Source organism: Panthera leo, chromosome C1 (genome assembly GCF_018350215.1).
Source record: "Panthera leo isolate Ple1 chromosome C1, P.leo_Ple1_pat1.1, whole genome shotgun sequence".
Taxonomy (NCBI): Eukaryota; Metazoa; Chordata; class Mammalia; order Carnivora; family Felidae; genus Panthera; species Panthera leo.
Window position 1 is genome coordinate 17,433,010 of NC_056686.1, and position 23,507 is coordinate 17,456,516.

The 23,507-nt window shown below is 54.3% G+C and overlaps 2 long non-coding RNA genes across 2 annotated transcripts; both read right to left on the bottom strand.

Moving 5' to 3' along the window:
• Nucleotides 1-2,939: 2,939 nt before the first annotated feature.
• LOC122227980 lies at nucleotides 2,940-13,057 on the bottom strand. Its single transcript, XR_006206335.1, has 3 exons — nucleotides 11,800-13,057; nucleotides 11,090-11,179; nucleotides 2,940-3,429 (listed from the first exon to the last, which is right to left on the bottom strand). It is a non-coding gene; the product is annotated as an uncharacterized LOC122227980 (long non-coding RNA).
• Nucleotides 13,058-13,665: 608 nt separating this feature from the next.
• Nucleotides 13,666-22,805, bottom strand: LOC122228114. The gene is made up of 3 exons (XR_006206427.1): nucleotides 22,762-22,805; nucleotides 21,765-21,821; nucleotides 13,666-18,598 (listed from the first exon to the last, which is right to left on the bottom strand). It is a non-coding gene; the product is annotated as an uncharacterized LOC122228114 (long non-coding RNA).
• Between the last annotated feature and the right edge of the window lie 702 nt (nucleotides 22,806-23,507).

Here is a 23,507-nt window from a genome sequence, read left to right on the forward strand (position 1 = left end):
GATTGGCCCCTTCGTCCTCATTACTATGCAGAAGTGTTACCATGCCCACCAGGAGAGCGAGCTTTGGGAAGTGTCCTGACTTGCCCAAGCAAAGATTAGGGAGCAACGAGGCTGGAGGAGTGGGAAGGGCCCAGTGTACAAAGGTTCTTGAATACATTTTATCTTGAGGGCAATGGGGAGCCATTGCAGGTTTGAGACAGGGAGACAACATGATCCGACATGGGCTGAAAGCTGAGCAGGGTTAAGCTAGGTAGGGAGGAAAGGAGAAGGATTACGGTTTGATTTCTGCTTCCCAGAGTGCTAAGGAGGGAGGCTTTACCTTGGTAAAGAGGGAAGGTGATGCAGGCAGGGCAGATGGGGACAGAGCTGGCACGCGTGACCTAGAATGAGCCATTTGAACTTGAGCGGGGAGTGGGGAGCTTGAGGCGATTTCCCATTGCCTAATGCAAGGCGCAGTGTTGTCTCAGGCACTTACTTTGGTTCTCTGAGTCTCAAGTTCCTCATCTGTAAGAGGCAAGGTCACAGTACGACCTCCTGGGCAGCTGTGGGAGTTCAGTGAGATCACCAACACATGCAAAGCATTTACTTAGGCCAGCCTGGCACACAGCAAGTGCTCGAGAACCACCGAGCCGTTGTGGGAAGCGAGGCACCGAGGCACCGCCATTATTTTTATTGCAACCCTCAGGCTGGGGGGCAGCCTCCCAGGTAGGCTGGGGTCTTCAGCCCCGAGGGAGCGTTCGTTCCCAAGCCTGGCTTATTTCGCGTGGGCTCTGTTGGATGACATTTCTCTGCTTCCTGGTGGGGACGGTGGGAATGGCAGCCACGCATGCAGGTGCCACCTCCCTGCCCGCCCCCCCTCCCTCCCCTCCCCTGCTCCTGCTCCTCTCCACCCCGGGTCTATTTCCAGCAGCACGGCTGCCTGAGGCCAACGCCAGGTGTGGGTGGTGAGTCAGAGCCAGGCTGGCCCTGGGGGCCTAAAGCTGTCACAGCTTCCCTCCCTTGGCCTTTCCCAGCAGCACTCTGGGCACTTTAATGGGGGAGGGAAGGCCAGGCCAGTGCCAAAAGGTCCCTCATCAGTGTTACCAAGAAGACACGGGGACAGCGCCCCAACATGCCCCAGATCTACCTCTCTTCTGGCTGGAGGTGGGGGCTGGGGCGGGGGGCACGGCCCATTCAGCTCCTCTCCTGGTGTACCTCCGTCCAGACTCGGCATGTACCAGGGATGGAGTAAGTGTTCGCTGATGGAATGAGCCCACATTCGTGCAAGGCTTTGGAGGAATGAGATTTGCTTTTGTGAGGACAGAGCATAGGTTCCGGGACAGAAAGACAGGCAGGGTTTATGTGACCCCTGGGCAGGTGGATTTGCCCCTCTGAGCCTCGGTTTGCTCATCAGTGAAATAAGGATAGTGATGTGTACCTTATAAAGGACCGCGGTGAAGTATAAACGAGGCCGGCCTCAGAGAACTAGGCCTTATACGATATCGATACGACCATCGGTCACATTCTGTGGCAAGCGTATTGCCATATCTGCTCCTCCCTGGGTGGTGAGCAACGCTCATTTTTGCTCCCCCTCGTCAGGCACTGGGCCCGGCACAGAGCCAGTGCCCCGTCCACGTTCGTTGCATGACTGACTGACTCCATCCAAGGCAGGAACTTGTGAGGCTGAATGGTGGTAACGGTAGGCCACAGCAGCCGGGCGCTCACTGTCCATTCAGCACCTGTATGCCGAGAGCTTTTGTGGCTTATGTCATCAGATTCTCACGGTGCCCCATAAGCAAGGACTGTGCTATTACTATCCCCATTTTACAGATAAGGAAACTGAGGTTCAGACGTATTATTAAGTCACTTGCTTATGGTCATGTTGACCTAGAGGTGGAGCTGAGACCAAATACAGGTCTGTTTCGCCTCCCGATGTTCTCGGTGGCCCCAGAAGAGGGAGTTGGGAGGGCACTGCTAGTGGATTTCTTCGCTGGTCTGTGCTGCCTTGAGGTAGCCTGAATCTCAGGACCCTATTGGCCTGTCTGCACATCTGTGTGCCCCCACCAGTACGTACTGAGGACTCTTAGAAACGGGACTGTGTCTCCCTCACTTTAGGGACTCCAGGGCTCGGCACAGGCTGTGGGAGGTGCTTAATGGGAGCTTCCCGGGCAAAGGAGTGGTCTTTGGTCTTCTCTGTTGCCTGGGTCCGACACTGTGGAGGTGGCATAAACCACTCCACGTGAAGGCACTGAATGTCCGGGCACCAATCCAACACCAGCTGCCAACAGCAGGCACGCGAGCAGGGTCACTACCCCCAGCTAAGCTGGCCTCTTAGAGTCAATACTGTCCTCCATTTCAGAGTCTCTTTGTCCAGCCCCAGGTCAGCTCTCCCTCCCTCAGCCTCCCAGGACTTCGGAGCTCCTCTCCCCACCCCATGCCCCGCTGCTCTCACACCTGGCCAAGCAGGGACTTGCTTTCGAGGTCACTGAAGCGGCTCTGTGTCAGGTAGGCTGGGCCTTTTACATAACTGCTTTGAGTCTCTGAGCCTTTTTTTTTTTTTTTTTAAGCTTATTTATTTATTTATTTTTAATTTTGTTTTTAATGTTTATTTATTTTTGAGAGACACACTGACAGAATGCGAGTGGGTTGGGACAGAGAGAGAGGGAGACGAATCTGAAACAGGCTCCAGGCTCTGAGCTGTCAGCACACAGCCCGATGCGGGGCTCGAACTCACGAGCTGCGAGATCATGACCTGAGCTGAAGTCGGACGCTCAACCGACTGAACCACCCAGGCGCCCCAAAGCTTATTTATTTTTGAGACAGAGAGAGAAGGGAGAGAGGCAGAGAGAGAAGGGACAGATGATTTGAGGCAGGCTCTGCCCTGACAGCACAGAGCCTGACGCAGGGCTTGAACTCACAGACCATGAGATCATGACCTGAGCCGAAGTCAGACGCTTAACCAACTGAGCCACCCAGGCGCCCCGAGTCTCTGAGCCTTTAGTTGTTGTGATGCCCCAGCTTCTAGCACAGTGTCAGACACATAATAGGTGCTCAATACATATTTGAATGACTAAGTCTTTGGGCTCCATGAATCTGCAGGTCTATTGAACTCCGCTGGTAAAACTCTGGATTGATGTGTGTGGGTGACCGCGGCATTTCTGAGCTTCTGTTTTCCCATCTTTGAAATGGATAGGTTTGATGGAACCAGCCCTGTCCACCCCAGCGTCCACTGTGGTGTGCTGGACAAACAGTGGACATTCCCACATACAGCCTCCCCCCCCATTCCCTCCCCTCTGTGCACACCCAGATTTTGACGAAACTCAAAAAATCATTGCAGGGGAAGCGAAGTCCTAACGTGATCTGTGATCATCACAATTATTGACCCGGGAACTAGCCGCTCACTCGGGGCTGGAGGTTTACAATCCTCTGCTGCTGGAGACTCCTTTTGTTCTGTCAAGGAAGCAGATTGCAGAGCACAGGGTGTGAATGACATCGTTACAGGACTCGGTTGGTCATCTCTTGATCTATTTAACAACGATTTATGGAGCATCGCTAAGTGCCTGCCCCTTGGGGATGCAACAATGAATGAGTTCTTTGGGAACTTACGTTCTGGTGGGAGAGACAGGGAATAATTAAAAAAAAAAAAAAAAGGATACATAGTAAGTGAGAAGATGCCGTATTAAGATAAGTGCCACCTAGGAAATCAACAGGGTGCTGAGTTATTGGGGCCAGGGAGTGGGGGTTACCTTACCAAGGGGTGTGGGTCAAAGTGGGCCCTCAAAGCTTCATGGGAGAGCTTTATCTGAGCTGCACCTGGAGGCTAAAAAGGTGCTGACCTTGCAAAAAGCGGAGGGAAGAGCATGCCAGGCAGAAAGAACAGTCTGTGCAAAAATTTTGAAGGGGAAAGAGGAAATTGTGGATGTTTTAAAAATATTTTTAAAAAAGAAAATCAGGGGCTGGCTCAGTCAGACTCTTGATCGCAGGGTTGTAAGTTCGAGCACCACGTGGGACACAGAGGTTACTTTAAAAGAAGAAAACCCTGCAATTCTTTATTGTTAATGCCAGATTAATTTCTTCATGCAACAGACAAGCCCCTGCCCTACTGTGCAGCCAGCCCTGTGCTAGTCCCCAGGGACAAACAGAGACGCATGAAAGGGACATTCTTGTCACACACATCCTGGACCGGGCACCCCACGGAGATGAGCTGGTCTGATGTTTGCGAAGGGCTCCCGGCTTGGATCCTTGGGGAATCCAAATAAACCCCGCAGGTTCTGGCAGCCCAGGCCTCCGGCCAGCCAGGCTCCAGGCCTCCAGAGGAGAGAGGCTGCTGCTTCCTGCCTCTCCCTCCCCCACCCACCTGGGCACAGAGGCTCTTTCGTCCATTGTTCCTGCTTCCTGCCCATCCGTCTCCAGCTGCTGGTCTGAACCCTGCAGATTTACACTGACAAGCGGATGCTTTTACCAGGACCCTCGAGGGGGACAGGGAGGGGAGTGGCCTGGGACTAGAGGGAACTTGGGGGAGGGAGGGCCAGAGCTTTGTGACAAGGAAGAGTTTCCTGCCCTGAAGAGGTGTTAGACCCTGAGGGCTGAGAGGAAGGGAAAAAAGCCTCGGTCCCCAAAGGCTCCCTCATGCTGGGAGACAGAGTGATTAATGACCCCGGACTCGGCAGGGCCTCCATGCCCCTTGGACAGGGTTCAGGTTCAGCAACATCTTCCCCGACCCCGATTTTCTGATGCGCAGAATGAGCACTGGACTTGGAGTCAGGAGGCCTGGGTTTCTACCTCCACCAACTCTTAGCTAGCTGACTCAGACAAATTTCTCAGCCTCTTCGGGCCTCAGTTTCCTCATCTGACGGGTGGGTCTAATAATCCATGCCCAGCAGTGTTGTGAAAATGAACGTGATCTTGTAGAATAGATGGTTGCAAAAAGCCATTAAAATGAAACACATTTTCTACCCCTCCACCCGCCCCGCCCCAGGCTCTCTTACCCTACGTAGGGCTCCTGTTGCAAACCGGCTCCTGTTAAGGGGGGGGGGGGCTTGATGGAGCACCTACTGTGTGCCAGCCGCTGTGCCAGTGTTGAAGAGCAAGACTCAGTTCTTGTTCTCAAGGGAGACAGGCGAGCAGACACGTGTCACGTGACCGGTTAAAGCTGTTGAGCATGCCAGCCTGCTTGGGTCTATGTCCCAGTGCTGTCATTTACCCGCTGTGTGCAGCTGTAGGCAAGTCACTTAACCTCTCTGTGCCCCAATTTCCTAAATGTGCAAAATGGGGGCCAGTAATTACCCGCTTCATAAGACTGTGGTCAGGATTAAATTATTTGATGCTTGTTTTTTTTAAAAAATTTTTAATGTTTATTTATTTTTAAGGGGAGGGGGACAGAGCGCAAACAAGGGAGGGGCAGAGAGAGAGGGAGACACAGAATCCGAAGCAGGCTCCAGGCTCTGAGCTGTCAGCACAGAGCCTGACGTGGGGCTCGAACTCACGAACCGCGAGATCATGCCCTGAGCCAAAGTCGGAGACTTAATGGACTGAGCCACCCAGGTGCCCCAAATTATTTGATATTTGTAAAGCATTCAGTATAGTATATGTTATATGATATGCCTCAATAAATAAAAGTTATTATTATTATTATTATTATTATTATTATTATTATTATCATTATTATAGGATCTGCATTTCACCCAGAACGACAGGAGTCTGGTCCCGGAGCTGGAATGCTGGTTGCTGAGGCTGAAGGAAGCCGATGCTGAGTGGGCATGGTTCTCCTTGGCTGGCTCTGTCTGTCTGTCCTGCAGCAGTGTGGGACCACACACCATCGGTCCAGCCAAAGCTGCCACGTGCATGAAGCTGAAGCAGGTCCTGAACCACAGGGTCAGGAGCATCACAAGGAGAGCGGCAGCCATGCGGTCCCACCAGGCAGCGACATGTGGAAACGTGGCAGCGGTCAGCTCTCGCTCCCAGGGGCTAGGCCACTGCCTAGTGGGGTCTGCACCACGCTGCCGGAGGGGCTGGCTGGGCCGGTCACGCGCTGGCCATACGGGTGTAGACCCCTGCCTAGCGGAGGGAGAACCCTCAACTGGACATCAGCTCCCCCTCTGCCTGGGTGGGAACAAGAAAACTCGAGGAACCCGTTGAGCCCCAAGACAGAGGGAGGACCGGGATCAGAAGGCATTGCATGAGAATAAACTCCCGGAGCCTTCTTCCCCTCGGTACAGTCCAGGGTTTGCAAGGGATGGAGACCCCTCAGCCCTGTTCTACTGACACCTATATAGTCTCTGGAGATAGCGACTCATTTCAGATCACAGCCAACTCAGGAGAAGAGTAGACTCACTGACCACTGCTCTTGCCCTATGGGGAAATGCTGCCCAGGGATCGTTGTTCAGTTGTGACTCAGGAACCACGAGACCTATCGAGTGGGAAATAATCCCATACGTTAATTAAATGACAAACTATCGGGGTGTCTGGGTGGCCTCAGTCGGCTGAGCGTCGGACTTGGGCTCAGGTCATGATCTCGCGGGCTGTGAGTTCGAGCCCCGCATCCGGCTCTCTGCTGACAGCTCGGAGCCTGGAGCCTGCTTCCGATTCTGTGTCTCCCTCTGTCTCTGCCCCACCCCCGCTCATGCTCTGTCTCTCTCTCTGTCGAAAATAAATAAACATTAAAAAAATTTTGTTTAAAGAGACAAATTATCATATTAAAAAGAGTCCTTATTAGTGGTGCTGCCGAAGTCAACACAGAGTGGGGAGAAGGTGGCCTGAGGGACCTGCAGCCTAGCCAGCAGCGGAGCTGAGGAAGACGGGAAGAAGAGCTGAGCCTTAAATGATGAGTGTGAACAAAGTAGCAATAGGAACCTCCTCCCGCCCCCGCCAGGAGAGGACGCATCGGGGGTGAGAAGCAGCACTGGATGCTCCAGGGACCTGCAAGGGAAGGGAAGATTCAGCCGGAGGCACAGTGGCAGATGAGGCAGGGATGGAACTCGGGTCCTGTCAGCCACGCTAAGCTGTCGGGTCACGATGCTGTAGACAAGCAGAGGGTTGTAAGCAGCGGAGGGACAGAGCAGATGTTGAGTTTTGCAAACCGCCCTGGTTGAGGTATGGCAGATGGATTGGAAGGGTGGAGCCTGAAGACGGGGAGATCACACAGGAGGCTGTTGCAGTGCTGCTGTGGGTAGTGAAAGGGAGGAAAGGTTTCCTGCGCCTTGGGGGTGTTAAGTACGAAAAATACTCCTAAAGGGCCTAGCACAGCGCCCGGCGCATAGTAGGTGCTCACAGCTCGCAGTAAATGTAGCTAAAAGCTGAGGGTCTGGACTAGGGCAGCGGTGGTAGGAATGGAGTAGGGGATTGGCTTGAGAAACACTGAGAAAGGCAAAGCTGCAGGAATCATCGACTGGCTGGCTGCAGGGGTGAGAAAAGAGGGGTCCGAGAATCCCTTCAATATTTACGAAGCACCCACCATGCCTGGGAGGCTGCTTTTAGCTGATGATCCAGCTTCCCGCATCCACCAACTTTTTGTGGAGCACCTACTATGTGCAAGGCACCTTCCTAGGTGCTGATGCTATAAAACCAAGCAGAGCTGGCCCCTGGTCCCCTGGAGCTCACCGATAAGACTTCATTAACAGTGGAAGGACCCGAGGCCTCTAGGGCCTCTGGAGCTGCCTTCTGGCAGATTCTCTTGGTGATCGCCAGGCTTTTCAAACCTCACACCCCCCAAACCGGAGTCCCACACCTGCCCTTCCCGCCTGCGCGTTTCCCCACCCCAGGAAGTGACACTACCACCCACCAGGTGCTCAGGCCAGATGCCTGGGTGGCCCTCCTAGTGCCTTCTCTCTCTCTCCCCTCTACCCCACCTCCAGCCCAACCCATCTGTAGCTCCCGTGAAATGGATTTCCAAAACCCACTTTGAGTCCCTTGAGTTCTCTCCCCATCTTAGTCCAGGCCACCGGGACAGCCATGGGATGCCATTTCCACTGCGTGGCCGGTCTCCTTGCTGCTTGAGCCTCCCCTCATTATTCCCCACAACAGGCAAGAGCAAGCTTCCTTCTTTTTTCAAGTAATCTCTGCGCCCAATGTGGGGCTCGAACTCACAGCCCCAAGATCAAGAGTTGCGTGCTCTACCGACTGAGCCAACCAGGTGCCCCAAGTACAAGCTTCTTAAAAGGCAAACCACATCTCCTGATGCCACTGCTGAAAACTTCGCTTTAGTAGCTTCCCACTGACCTGGAATCAAATCCATGAACCTAAGAAGCCCCCCAAGCCAGCACAGGCCTGGCCCTGCCCTCTTCCCAGCCCCTCCTACAAGTCCACACCCCTTCCCTCTCTGCCCAGCACTGGTCTTCCAGCTTCCAGATCCGCCAAGCTCCTTTCTACCTCTGGGCCTTTGCACATGCTGGTCTCTCTCCTGGAGATGCCCTTCCCCCCATTCTTTGCTGTGCTCATTCCTGCTCACTGTCCAGTCCCAGCTTCAGGGCCCCCTCCTTCCAGAGGTCTCCCTGACCATTTCAGTCTCGCCCGTTCCTCCTCATCTCTGTACTGTTTGTTTCTCTTGGAGCACTTTTCCCGGTTTGCAATTATTTTATTTGTCAACTTTTGTTATCTGTCTCCCTGCTCCTTGGACTAGGATCCTTGAAGGCAGTGTCCTCCGTCCTGGCCCTGGTGTTCCGAGGGGCACCTGCCCACCCCCCTAACTAACTTTCACTGAACACTGAGTTCCAAGGGTCCAGCCATCTCGCCAATCCCCCACAGCACCCCCCAAACTCCCCTTTTGTTCAAACAGGTGGAACTCTCTCCTCTCCCCCGCCTCAGCGGAATAACTTGTGGGTTATCTTGTCATCTATCAATCTCTAATAAACCGAGTTATTTTTAGAACAGGTGAAAGCAACGATCTCACATCTCTGAGAAGATTTTCCACTCCCATCTGACTTTCTACTACAATTTGGTTTCCTGTGGTGGTTGCGGAGGCTGTTAAGCTAGCAGGCTTTGTTATTCTGGGGTGCAGAGAAGGGCCTACAGAGAAAACCTAGCCTCCCCTCACACCCCTCGACCCTGCACCCTGCATGGAGAGAGGAACCCGGTGCCTGGGGCAATCCCCTGGCAGAGGACTCTGGGAAGCCTGGAGGAAGCCTGACACTCACTGTGTGTCGTTTGCCTCGTCACTTTCCCTTTCTGAGCCTCAGTTACTCCTCTGAAAAAGGAGGGTGTGGGAGGGTTAATCACTAAAGACCTCTGACTGGTAAGATTTGGATAGAACCATGAGCCAGTGGGGTTTTTTTTTCCGTCCCTGGACATCAATTAGATGACATCAGTTCTTTCTATGAATGAAATGTAGTCAGTGCCTCTTACAGCACATATGCAAATATATGTAAATTAATACAAAATAAAGGACCCCCAAAAGCTTCTGTTCATAGAACCGAGGTCTGGTCAGACCTGGGGTGGAGGGGGAAACTTAGCTCATGCTTTCACCCTCCTTGAATGCCTCCCCCCATCCCCCACCCTACAGAGAAGGACCTGAGAAGGACCCCGGGAAGGAAGGTGACTGGCCTAGAGTCATGCAGCCAAACACTGACAAAGTGTTTCAGCAGCCAGGTCTCTACCCTGGCATTTTTCTCACCGGCCCTTCCTTCTGTTCAGCCCAGGCCTGGGGCTAGAACCTAGCTCTAAGGGGAGGGAGGTGCAACCTGTGGCCAGGACAAGGTGCACTGGAATAAACTTCATAATGAAGTTCTACCAAAACACCCTGTATGCAGATCGGGGAGAAGTCCTTTTGGTTATGTGATCAGGGTGAAGAGGTCCTTTGAGTCACATGTTGAAAAACTGGGATGTAGGGAGATGATTCCCTGTAGAGGGGACCGTGTACCCCAAGGAGCAGATGCCGAAAACAGGAAAGCACCGTCATGCTCCGGCGTTCCTGCTTATAAAGACAAGCCTCCATGGTGTCCCCTGCCAACCAGAATGCGACCCTCCCCCCCCCGTCTCTTTTAGATGGAAATTCTGGAACCTCCCCTGCCTGTAGGATAGTGCACATGTAGGGAGATAGTGAGGAACGAGCCTGGATAGCTACCTGGGGACCAACATGTCCAAAGTCTGAAATGGTAAGCTAGGGAATCATCTGGACTTTGTTCTGAGAGCAATAGGGAGCCACTGAAGGTTTTAGAGCAGTGAGAGAAGTCATCAGATTCATATTTAGGATGACCCGATTGGTGCTGGCAGCAGAGAAATCAGTTCGAAGACTGGGGACAATAGTCCCAGTGGTAAAGGGAAAGGCCTGAACCGGGCCAGGGAAGCAAGAGTAATGCAGGGATACTTGTCTGAATGGAGTAGTCTGAGCCTGTTTGGATAGGGAGGCAAGGGAGAGGACTGAGAACAGTGAGTCTGCTTAATCCGGAGAGGAAGGGAGCTGAGGCCTCTCCTTTCCATCCTTCTCATGACTGGCTATTTCCCCAAGCTGGTGCCCAGGCAGGCAGGGAAGGGGGTGCCCAGGTCAGTGGGGCTGCTGCCTGCCAGGAATCCAGGACAGAGGGCAGCTTGACTTTGTTCTCTGGGGACTTTTATTCTATTTCTCTAACTTGTTAAGGAAAGACCTGGGAGCCTTAGGGGACCACAAGTCAAGTATTTCCCAAACATTTATTTAGTACTCACTAGGGCAAAGTATTAGTGTGGGGGACAGACATGCCGAGGCCAGATTTCCTAAATCTCAAACTGTGACGTGAGATGTGCATAGGATTTTTTTTTCCCCCAGATTTGACATTTATCTATATGACAAGCACTTTAAGGACATCTGTTATAGGCTGGGTTACGTCCCCACAAAAGTTATGTTGAAGCCTCGACTCTCAGCACCCCAGAATGTGACCTTATTTGGGAAGAAGGTTGCTGCAGATGTAATTACTTAAGATGAGGTCGTATTGGAGCGGGGTTGGCCCTTAGTGCAATCTGACCGGTGTCCTCCTAAGAAGAGGAGAGAACCACACAAGGGGAACACTGTTGTTGACAGAGGCAGAGATGGGAGTGATAGAGCTGACCACCACGGAATGCCACAGACTCATGGCCACCAGAAGCTAGTGGAGGCAAGGAAGGTTTCTACCCAGAGTCTTCGACAAGGTGACCCTGATGGTACCTCGATTTCAATCCTCGAACCTCCAGAACAGAGAGTGAATAAGTCCGCGTTGTCTTAACCCCGGCTTTGCGGTACCTTGTCACAATGGCCCTAGGAAACGAATAACACACTGAAATCAATCACATTTAACTTCGGCCACTGCCCCCACTGATCACCACTTGAAAGGCGGGGGCCTTTCTAGAACAGACACGCCCGTGCCACTCCTTTGTTCAAAACGTGTCCACAGCTCCCCAGTGCCCCGGGCAACGCTTGGAGGGACTCCTTGCCTGGGCCCCACATGCTCCCAGCCTCTCATCTCTGCCCTTTGCCCTCTGCTATCAGCATTTCCTCGGGCCCTTCCTCTTATTACCCCCCCCCCACCCCCGCCGCCGCCACCACCTGTTCCCCCTTCCCTGTCTTCGGTAGAGCGGTTAAGAGCAGAGCGCCTGGTTTTGAATCCCGGCTCCCCCACCGCCCAGCCCAGCGTCCGGCAGTGGCACCTTGGGCAACTTTTTGTCTCAACGCCTCAACTTTCTCACGTGTAAAACGGGAATACTAGCCGTTCCTATTTCAGAGAATGGAAAGGCACCTTGAAAGGGCTTAGTCTTTTGATCTGGCACACAGAGGAGCAGTCATATTACCTCCCTCATGCTTGGTGTGCTGTCTCCCAGAAGGCCTCTCTGCCCACCGCGCCCCCCCCCCCAGGGGATTGTGTCACCCACGTATTGTACCTGTCTCGTCATATTTCTGTCCTCACCAGGTTGTGCACTTCTCTGGGCAGGGAAGAGGCCATCCTGCATCCCTGCATCTGAGCATGCAGCAGGAGCGCAATAAATGCTTGCTGCGGTAACTACCGAGCAGAGCGAACTGGCCAAGGGGATCTGGGAGGTAGGGCGTGGGGACAGCTTTCATAGGACAGTCGGCCCATCTGTCTGGAAGTGAAAGTTGTATTGTTAGTTCTGAGAGCATGAGAAAGAAAGCGAGAACCAGAGAGAAAAAGGCAGTGGGCAGAGGGCAGAGCCCGCGCCCCGCTCCGGCACCCCGACCTTGCCCACCAACCCCAGCACATCCTGCCCCTCCCCCGTTGTGCCCCTCCAAATGCTCACCCACGCACACCTACCCCATCCCCAGCCAGCGGCTTCCTCTGACACACATTTTCCATTGCTGGGCGGGGCGGAGCCCTTCCAGGTGAAAACAATCTCCGGGGTTTCCTTTTCAGGGTCCTTCCCCCAACGTTCCCGTCCCTGCCGAACCTACCTGTCAGCAGCCCCTGACTTCAATGGCACAACATCGGCCTGGGGCCAGAACATCCAAGGCTACGTGAGGTGCCGCCTGGTGTCTCAGATCGGGTTCAGAATGGTGACTCAGGATGCTGGCTCCGCTGCACTCGAGCTGTGTGACTCCAGGCAGGCCCCTTCCCCCCTCCGAGCCCCCTTTCCCGTAAAAAGGGGTGGTGATGCCAGTCCTCCGGAACTGTGGTGGGTTTTCCGTGGGACGATGGGAAGAGCACGAGAAAGCTCTACCAATCTGATTGTCCGTGGGGACAGCGCAGGCGTGCCGTGGCAACAGGGAAGGTCCCCTTCCCCAGGCCCAGGGCCGTGCCAGGCACTAAGGGGTTGAGAGCGTCTGGCTTCCAGTGTTGCTGAGTATGGATGGGGAAGTGGGGCCTAGAGTCTGGCGGAAAGAACGGGGAAATGGGAGTGAGACCTGAGCTCACCCCCGCCCCCCCATGACTCTGTGACTTGGCATGTCTTTTCTCCTCTCTAGACCTCGGTTTCCCAGACTTAGCATCGCGGGACTAACTCTGATGCCTGTCTAGGTCTTCCAGATCTGAAATCTCAGACCTCCTAGAACCCTCCACCACCACATTCACCTCCCTCGCGTAGACGAAGCGTCTGCCTGCCTCCCTGGGTTTGAAGGAAGATCGCAGTCTTACTCGTTGCACACTGAGCATCCAGCACAGGACCAGGTGCAGAGTCAGTGGTGAGGGATGGGGGGGGCGGGGGGACAGGACTGGAGGGAAATGAGTGAATGGGGAGAGGGGGGAATGAGGGAATTGGGAGATGGATGCTGGAGGAGTGGACAGTGGACGGATGGATGGTTGGATGATGATTCTACCGGCAGGTGGACAGCTGATGAAAGTGAATTGGTGGGTGTTGAATACTCAGCTACTGATCATGGTTTTTAGCATCACACACACCCCGGGCTTGCCAGGGACCTCCCCTACTCGCAGCCAACGTTCCATGGCTCTGGTTTCTCCTCCAAAGCACGGACGTGGGTCTAAGAATCCTCCCAGGACCCTCTCCACACGAGAGCCTGGATAAGCTGCCCATCACAAGGCCTTACCGGGCTGCCCGGGTGGCTCAGTCGGTTAAGCATCTGACTTGGGCTCAGGTCATGATCTCACAGTTCGTGGGTTCGAGTCCCGCGTCGGGCCCTGTGCTGACAGCTCGGAGCCTGGAGCCTGCTTCGGATTCTGTGTCTCCCTCTCTCTCTGCCTCTCCCCGACTCATGCTCTGTCTCTGTCTCTCAAAAATAAATAAATATTAAAAAAAAAAAGAAGAAGAAGGCCTTACCTTTATCATCCCATCGAAATTTCCCCCGCATCGGTGTGAAAATGACAGTGACTTATTCACTGTGACCCTACATACACAGGAGTGGGTGTTTCTGGATGATACGGCATTTTGCCTAGGGAGGAACCGCTGAGTGTGGTGGAGGCGAAGACGCCGAGTTGACCTGCTGGCTACCGTCTGGTGAGCCTAGTCTGTTACCTCTGCAGACCTCCCGTCCAACGCAGGCCGTGCCTTCCAGCCATTAACAGCTCCCCCGGCAAGAGACTCTTACAACTCCCCAGTCGTCCCCAGTTCTCTCCTGCCAGCCTATCTTCACGCCCTCCCAGGGACCCTAGACCCAACAGGGGTCAGAACCCAGTTTGGTGGGTTACCCTCCCCCACTCTGTCCCATGGACTCAACCGATGTAGAAACATTACAGGATTTGGGGTCAGAGGTGAAGTTCACCTCAGGTGAAGTTTTAACTTTTTAGCCCTCGGCCAGGTCTTCACTCTGGGGAGCAGGGGTTGGCCCAGAGACGGAACAGGGCAGCGGGAAGAGACAGGCTTTGGAGCTACGGAGACGTGGGTTCACATCATGCCCCCATCGGGGAGTGGGACCTCGGACAAGTGACTTAACTCCTGAGTCTCTGCTTCCTCATCTGTACAGTGGGGGGAAACAGCCCCCTGTGGCTCCTGAGCACCTGAAACGGGGACCGGCCGAGCGGAGACGTGCCGTGCTTGTAAAACACGCACTGGACTGTTTAAGACTTAGGGGAAAAAATGTTAAAATTCTTAAGGACTTTTGTATCACTTTTAAGTGATATTATATATTGATAATACCTTGAAATATTGGGTTAGATAAAATGTTATTAAGAATTTTTTTTACCTTTGAGGAGGTCCCTCTGCTATGCAGCCTTCCCAGCCTCCCTCAGAGTTTGAGGGTTTCTCTTGCCTCAGGGTTTGAACACGCTTCTATAACAGCTTCTTAGCAAATATTGTGGTTGTCTGTTTAGGCGTCTGTCTCCCCATCTAGTCCATGAACTCCTTGGGGTCAGGAGATCTAGCTCGGTTATCTCTGCTCCCGGTTGCCTGTACGGGGCCTGGCACACAGCAAATACTCAGCCAAAGTTACTCAAGTGGATACGTATGTACATGTGAAAGCAGGGTGAAGTTTTGCTATTCTACCTGGAGTCCTTGACGAATACAACAGGATACAGGTCACACTAAAACCATGAGCAGGGCCTTGGCAGGAAACAGACGGTACACTCAAGTTGAGAAGTTTGAAGAGGGTTTAATCAAGAGACTATTACCAAAGTCGCAGGCAGGATTCAGGGAGACCGGGAGGGATGGTGCAGTATCCCAGGGCTGGCCACAGTGGGGGGCCGTTACCACCCATGGCCTGAAGGGTGAAGAGGGAGAAGCGACCCGGACTCAGGGCCAGAGATGTATGCACGGGGTCGCCTACCAGGAGCCAGAGCCTTTGGGTGAGGGACACAGCCAACCCGTGCGACCCTGTAGCAAGGGGCTGGGGGAATCACTATGCCCCATTCTCCACCTGCCCTCTGCCTTCCTGCCCCACCCAACCAGAACCAGAAGGCAAAAGAGGCCATTGATGGCACCCCAGAGTTCACCTGCCAGGGCACAGAACAGGATGGAGAAGGGCAGAGGGGAGTTCTAAAGGGGCAAACAGAGAAACGCAGCACTGTGGAGAACATTATACCCCTGGGATCTTTGAGGGCCTCTGGACATCTTTATAGAGGGCAAGACACGGTCACCACCAACCACAATCGTTAGGTAAACAACTACTGTGTGCCGGGTGCTGTGCTAACCCATTTTCCAGGCTCAGAGAGTGCAAGGAACTTGCCCGAGGGTACACAATAGGAAATGGTGTAGCCGGGAATGGAACGCGGGTCGGCCCCCAAACTCAGGTTCTCATCACCTCTTCTCAACTACACATCAGGCACTGTGCTGAGTACTCTGTCTGCATTATCTCTAATCCATCAAAATTCTGCAGGGTCATGTCCTTTTCCTGTCTCAGAGAGGTCGAGTGATTTCTCCAGGGCCACACAGCTCGTGGGGGATGGGAGTGAGGCAGAGAGGCAGGGTTGGTGAGTTTGCCATTAATTAGAGCAGGTGAGTGGCAGATTGCATGGTGGCAGCCTCAGGGATTATTTTAGCCCCAACGGGTAGAGCCACCTCTCACCAGGTGCCTCCTAGAGTCACTCCCCAGCTGCAACCACAGGATTTAGATTTGCAGAGCTGGGCAGGGCCCTCAGCATCCTCTAGGCTGACTCTCGCCTGTGACTCTAAAACTAATAATAATCACGGCAGCGGCAGCCGTGGCTTCCAGAGCCCCTGATATGTTCATTCGTTGTCTTTCTCTACACGGTCACTAAATCTGACCATGACTTTCCCTGCGGGCTGTATGCTGTCTGGAGGCAGGTACCGTGGGCTGTTCAGCTTGCAGAGCAACAACTGAGGCTGAGAAGGAAAGGGATTGTCCACGGCGACGCAGCAAAGCAGACCCTATGCAGCCAGACCTGCCCCCGGGGCAGCGTATGCCCCTAAGAAGAGCGCCGGTTTTGGAGCGGGACAGGCTGGGTTCGGCCTGGCTCTGCACCTGCCGGATGCACTGACCTTGGGCAAATCACTCTTGGGTGTCTTCATCTCATCTGTAACACAGGGGTGGCAGTATGCACGCACGCGGCGTGGTGAGGATGAAGTGAGTTGTTGTACATAAAGCCCTGACAACGGAGGCTAGAACACAACAGGCGTTATCACCCCCTCCTAGTTCACCGAGTTTTCCCACCCCGTCTGGGGAGGCTCTTAAAGTCGTGCTCTTGGGTGACCCTGGCTTTGGTAACCGACTGAGCAGCGGCCGTGCCCTGCGTGGTACACGCTCTTGCTTGCCTCTTCCGGCGCTCACCATGCCCCCATTCCCACTTTGCAGGCAAGGAAACTGAGGCCCAGAGAGAGCTAATGACCTGCGCAGGCCTTCACACCTCAGAAATCGCAGCCAGGACGGCCACACCCAAGTCGAAGCCCGTAACCCCCCCTCTGCCAACTGCAGGAAACCCAGATTGTTATGATTATTGGTATTGTTGTCCAAAACAATACTCTAGACGGGCGACAATACAACAATCATGGAGGGTGCTTATTTCCATGGGCTCCACAGTCATCCCGCCGCCCCCGTGGAGGGGGCCTGGAGCTTTAAGAAGAGGCTCCTCGAGCAGGATGAACAAACAAGCAGTGAAAAGCTCACAGCTGGGCCCCAGGTGCTGGGAGAGAGAGTGGGGCAGGAAGCGGGCAGGCCATTTCTTTCTTTCCTCTTCTTTCTTATTTGTTTGAGAAGCAACTTTACTTTCTAAATCGGTCATTGTCACCCGTTGGCCCCCGCCCCACCTGGGCCAGGGCCTCTGGTGACAGGGGCTCAAGAGGAAGCTCTAGGGGGCAGGAGGGACGAGGGCACTAGGTGTGGCAGAGCCAGGGGGGCCAAGCTGGACTTGGGGGGGACGGGGAGCTCTTCCCCGGCAGGGGCCTCGTGGATTCCCTGCAAGTGACCTGGCAGGCAGTGCCTGGCTGCGGTGTGACCCGAGTCCTTCAGGTTCAGCTGCCAGGCACCCCTCATAAACAGGGAGGTATCAGGGCAATAGTTAAGGGGCATGGCCCTGGCATCAGACCCGTGTGGCTTCCAAGCTCTGTGACCTCACCTCTCCGAGCCTCTGTTTTCTCACCTGTAAAATGGGAGGGGTTGTTGTGACAATTAAGCATAATTAAATAACATGACCAATGTAAACCACGAAGCACATTTACTAGCATTTAGCATATTCACTAGCTGGAGATTTGCTTGCGAAGCCGACAGCTATCGGGGACTTAACGACGTGCCAGGCACTTGTCAAGCGTCCTAAACATATTCATTCACTTCATCAGCACCGTAACACTCTTTCCACTTAACAGATGAGAAAACTGAGGCACCGGAGAGGCCGAGCGTGTTGCGCACACAGGGGCGGATCCACATTTTGCAGGATGTGAGTAGAGCGTATACCACACTGGGGAACCCCGGTAAGAAAAATAATAGGAAATTATGAATACAAAATGATGCACAAGGCCTCGCAAGGGAGCGACCCAAGGCTTAAACTTCATGAGCCTGACCTTCAGTCTCCCTCTAAGCTCTAGACCACACAGCTAGCAAGTGGCGGAGCCCAGGTGGCCAGGCTCCGGAACACGCAGTGCTATAAAGGCAGTATTAATAGTAGACGAGACAGGAGGCCTCTACCAAATGTCATACAAGGTGCCAGCAAATAAGAGGCAAGACTTTCACTGTGCTTGCTGTGTGCCACACGCTTCTAATTTAACCCTCCAACAACACAGCGAGGTGGGCAACATTATTACCATCCCCATTTTACAGACGAGGAAACTGAGGCTCAGGGAGGACCAGTGCCTTGCCTGAGGGCACAGATCTAAGAAGGGACAGGACAAGACTCGAACCCAGGCAGCCGGACTGCAAGGGCTCTTTGTTTAGCCACTGTGAGAACTGTTACCTCGCTCATCATTGGGGATCAGCCCCTCTAGCCGTCACCCTTCAGCTCCCTCGGCAAGTCCTGCCATCTTTTACCTGACAGCAGATTGGGGCGGGGACAAGACACCCTGGCTTTGGAGTCAGAAGTGCCTGCACACTAGTCCTCACCCTGTTGCTTCCTAGCCGGGAGCCCCTGAGGCAGACTTTTCCCATCTCTGAACCTCAGTTCTCTCTTCTGTGAAATGGGATTGTATGATTTATAGGGCGGGAGAGTCTGGATGCACGATTACTTGGTACGCTTTGTAATGTGCTATCAGTAAACCAGGTCTTATCTGTGCGTACTTCTAGGTCTCCTGGCTGCCGTGGATAATACTTCACAGGGTAGTCTGGAAGACCAGAGACAGGCAGATGAAGTGCCTGGTCCGCACTAGGTGTTCGGCACTGGGAGAGATTGCCGCCCTGTAGGCAGAGGAGAGGTCATTTGTGACGAGAGGACTTTGGAATGGAGAAAGAGCACAGGACCAGGTGTCGGGCAACCTGCGTTCTAGATGGCTCTCCGCGACCAGCTCGTTGTGTGGCCTTGGACCAGTCACTTCCCTCTTTCTGGGCTGTTTCCCTATTTGTAAGTTACATGCGTCATCCCCCCAATGCATGAATGAAATAGTCTCTAAGGGCCTTAAGAGATCGGATTTCTGCATAAGAGCACAGGACTGTCTTCTGGGGTCCTCTGAGGGCTCTTCCTGTGGAGGCTCCCCACTTCCCTTGGGGTGCTCTTCATGACTACCCTTGAGGCAGAGAGGAGGGTTTGCAGTGAACTCTCACAGCTCATCGGCTCCAACAGAACCACGGTGTTGTGGCTTAGCATGTGGGCCCTGCAGCCAGACGGTCTCGATCTAACAATCAGTTTCCTCATCTGTAAAATGGGGATGAAGATAACAGACTTCCTTGTCCCCATTTTATAAATAAGGAGAGGTAGGTTCCAGGGGGCGCCACACTTGCTGGAGGTCACGGCTCCCACCTCATGTTTGTTCTACTGTCCCTGCCCCACACTCTCAGAGGCGTGACGTTCCCTGTGCGGGAATCCTGGCTCCCTCTCTCCCTCCTGGACGGTTGGGTCACACTTTCTCCCCTCTGCCTGACCCCCTATCTCTCCTCTCTCCTCCATCCAGTGGGGTCAGGCCCCTGGGCCAGGCCCGGTGCCCCCACTTACAAGCAAGTGACTCTGAGCAAGCCTGGGCCCCCCGCCCCCATCCACGTAACAGGGACAATGCCCCCTACCTCATGCGTGGAAATAGATACCCGGCCTAGTACCCGACCCACTATGAGCACTCGTGAAATGTCAGCTGTTTCCGTCCTTCACCAGCATCCTTCAGACCCAGGTCAAATTCTGCCTTCTTGGGGCGCTGCCCTCGTGCCTCCACAGGACCGAGTTTCTCTGGGCTCCCACAGCCCAGTCCCTATGGTGCTTATGACCTTACACCCTAACTATTAGCTGTGTCTGTCCCACACTACCTCAGACTCTTGCGTTCTAGCCTTCTTGCCATCTGCTGTGTCTGGCATAGGGACCGGTATACAGCAGGTGTTCCATTAAAGACTGACTGACTGAATGAACGGTATCTCAGTGATGCTGAATTTATCAGCGTACTTTCCGCCCTCCCAGGACAGCAGGAATCTGCGTGCCATTATTACCGCCGTATCTTCCACCAGCACCTTACGTGGCTTCCATTTATTGAGCCCTTACCAGGTGCCAGGCACCAAGGTAAGCATTTCTCAGCGCCAGCTCACTCATGCCCCTCAGCCACGGCTGGGGGAGTGTTCTGTTGGAATCCTCATTTCCCAAATAGGGAAATAGGCTCTGCTGGGGGCAGGGGGTAGCACCTGTATTGGCTGAATGGGGGGGGAGGGCCTTTCCGCTTGGGTGGGTGGAGCCCAGAACAGTAGGAGCCTGTCACCCCTTCCAGAACTTGCCTCTGCCCGTTCCTTCCTTGCAGAACTTCTCTCCTGCCTTGAAGACCCAGAACCCCTCTCATACTCCTCAGTCTCCTTCCCAAGTTCTGTTCAACATCGGTGTTCCCCAGGGTTCTGCCCTCAAGCCTCGGGCTGAACGGAGGCAGGGATGTAGTTCGTCGTGCCCATCTGGCGTATCCCCAGTCCTTCTCATTTCCTGTCCATGGGGGCCGGCGGGATGTCCATCACAGGGCCCTACAAGCTGGGAAGGGCAAGGAGGCCAACCACAGTGCCACATTCTCCTTGGTACAGTGACTGGGCGGGGGCTGGGCGGGTGATGCCCACTGGGTCAATCAGAGCCCTTCCTGGGACTGTCGGTCCACACAGCCAGTAGGCCACTGGCCTTTCCTTCTGAAGTGTGAGCTGACAGTGTGTGGACATGTGAGCATCCTTCCTGGGACTGGAGAGGGCCCGTCTGCCGTGGGCTAGAAAGAGGCCCATTCTTAAAGACAGGCGGAAACAAACAGAACTGACTGATGGGGTGGAGGGGAGATAACACAAGGAGCCCCCTGAGGGTAGAACCTTCCTCTCCACCCTATTAGGAACCCTGGATCCAGCAATGCCTGAAGTTGACATGCCCTTGTAACTCCAAGGTAAAGGAGCCACTAAATTCTCAATCTCTCCTTTTCCTTTTCAATTTTTCCCCCCTTAGCCTGGTTTGAACTGAGTTTCTGTCACTTACAACCGAAGCTTCCTAATACAATATTCTCTCTTCTCTCTCCCTCTAGCCTCCTGTGGATGAGGTTGGGCCTTATCTACTCCCACATCCAGGGGCCTAGTACAGAGAGCTCTTGAAGAAATGGATGTCTGACAGGTACCCTGAAGGTGACCTCACCCTGCTCCTTTCCTGGGTCCCCCATCCCAGTTAATGCTGTCACTGTCTACCTCAGGTTCCAGAGCCAGAAAATTCAGTTGTCCTTACCTTCTCTCCCCCAAACTGTTCTACTGTAAGTATTGCTGTTCTGTTTCAGAAAGCTCTCTCCCATCTGTCCCCCTCTCCTGCTCCCTTGCCATTGCCTTCGTTTAGACCACCTTCAACTCACTGCGACAACTTCAATCAGTCCTCTCTTTTTCCTTCCTTTTATCTGTCCTCTCTACCTACTGCCACAGCGATCTCTCTAGAACCCACACCTGATGACATCGCTCCCCTGCTTTGAACCCTGCAGGGTTCCCCATCAACCTCAGGAGAAGTCACACTCCCTATGGTGGCACTGAAAGCCCTGCCCTGTTTCCTCCCTCCCGCACCCCTCTCTTCCCACCCTGCATCTCAGACACATTTCATGCCCTTTCCCTGAACACACTACATACTTTCTTGTCCCCAGACTCTTCTGCTAGAACTGTCTCTGCCCGGAATGTGTGTCTGCTTCTCCCCACCTGAACTCCAACCATTCCTCAAAGAAGTCCTCCTCCCTGTATCCTCCTACCCTACCCCTAGGGAGTGCACTCCCCAACCCCTCAGTGCTCCCACCACACCGTTGCCTCTTGGCTAACTGGACGGTGAACCCCCCTGAGGGTAGGATCGATCTCTCCACCCTTATGCCAACGAGGCCGGATGTGGTGGGCTTCTCCAGAGAAAGTGAATGCCAAGTGGTCCTTCTCATGGGGCTCGGAAACTCACCGGCTAAATCTAGTTCGGTTCTTGACTAATCCTTGACCCTTGAGGACAAAGAGGCACCTGGAAAAAAAAGAATCATAATTTCGGTTCTCTGCACGTGGACAGCACTGCATAGCTGACAAAGCGTTTCTGGGTTCCTCGTTTGGTCCTTGCATCTATCTCTATGGATTGTCAGGGAAGGTGTTATCAACCCCACATCACAAGTGGAAAACTCGCATCAGGTAGGAATGCAACCAAACCCCGGTCTTGGGAAAGCCCCTGACTCTCTCAGCCCCTCAGACTTTTCTGATCCAAGCCCTCCCCACCCTCCGCATTTCCCAGATGGGGGCTGCCAGGCACAGAAGGCCAGCGTACCTGGATGAGAAGGGACAACGCGGCTTCCGGGCCGGGCTAATAGCAGCCACCATGACCACCGTGACAGCGCCTGCCCTTACTGTGCACGAGCGTTCGGGGCACTTCGCTAGCATTAACGGGCTCACGAGGAAGAGTTAATCGTTCTCATTTTACAAAGGAGGAAACTGAGGCACGCACTGGTTGAGAGCCTTGCCTCTCTTAGGTCTTCCTGAGCACCCCCCCCCCCCCCCCCCCCCCCCCCCCCCGCCCCATTGGCCCAGCGCTTTGGAGTGTATACCGTTCACACCTCTTTCCCGGTCTCACCAGCCCGGCCGAGCCGGGAGAGGGCACCACGCCCGCGGCCCCGCAGCCAAACTCCGCGGGGCGCGGGGGGCGCCGGGCCCGCGAGTGCGCGTGCGCGCCACCTCCGCGCGCGCCGCCCCGCGCGGAGCCCCGCTTCCCGCAGCGCAGCGCGCCAGGTGCGCCCCGGTGGCCGCGGCGCGGCGGCTGTGCCCGCGTGGGCGCGGGCGAGGGGACCCGGGCGGGTGGCGCCCCACGCCCATCCTCCCGCCCGCCCTTTCTCCCGTGGCTGGTGGCAGGTGAGTGGGTGTCGAGGAACCGCCAGGCAGCGGAGAAAACAGGACGCCGCAGAAATCAGATTACTCACCTGCAGCTGCGACTACCCAGCGCTAATAAAAGCTGAGCTTCCTGTTGTTTCTTTATTACCACCCTCTGCCTCCCCCAGCCCCGGCCCAGCTCCCAGCTGCAGCCAGAGCCCTAACTGATGGCCAGAAACCGGCCGCTTCAGGGTCCAGGGCCACGCTGCTGCCTGCAATCACGCCATGTGTGCAGCGCACGATGAGGTTCTTGTTTCTCCATCACCTGCATGCGAATCACCTGGGGTGCTGGTTAACCAGGCGGGTCCCCAGACGCTGCTTTGCACCTGCTGAATCAGAATCTCTACGGTTAGGACCCAAGAGTCTGTGAATTCATACCAGTCTCTGGTGATTTGTAAGTAGGCGGCAGTCCGAGAGCCACAGAGTTCAGATGTTGTAGTTTCACATGATGGGGGTTTGTCGGTCTTGACTACCACCCACAAGTCAGGGATGGATCCTATCCCCAGTATGCGCCAAGTGAGTCCCTGACCTCTGGGCCTCTGCTCATCTGTTGAGTGGGTACGAAAATAATATGGACGGGGTTGCCTGGGTGGCTCAGTTGGTTAAGTGCTGGGCTCTTGATTTCGGCCCAGATCATGACCTCAAGGTTGGTGAGTCGGGGCCCCACCTCAGGCTCCTCTTAGGCGCTGCAGAGCCTGCTTGGGATTCTCTGTCTCTCCCTCGCTCTGTGCCCCTCCCCAGATCATGTGCATGCACGTTCTCTCTCTCTCAAAATAAGTAAATAAACAAACAAACA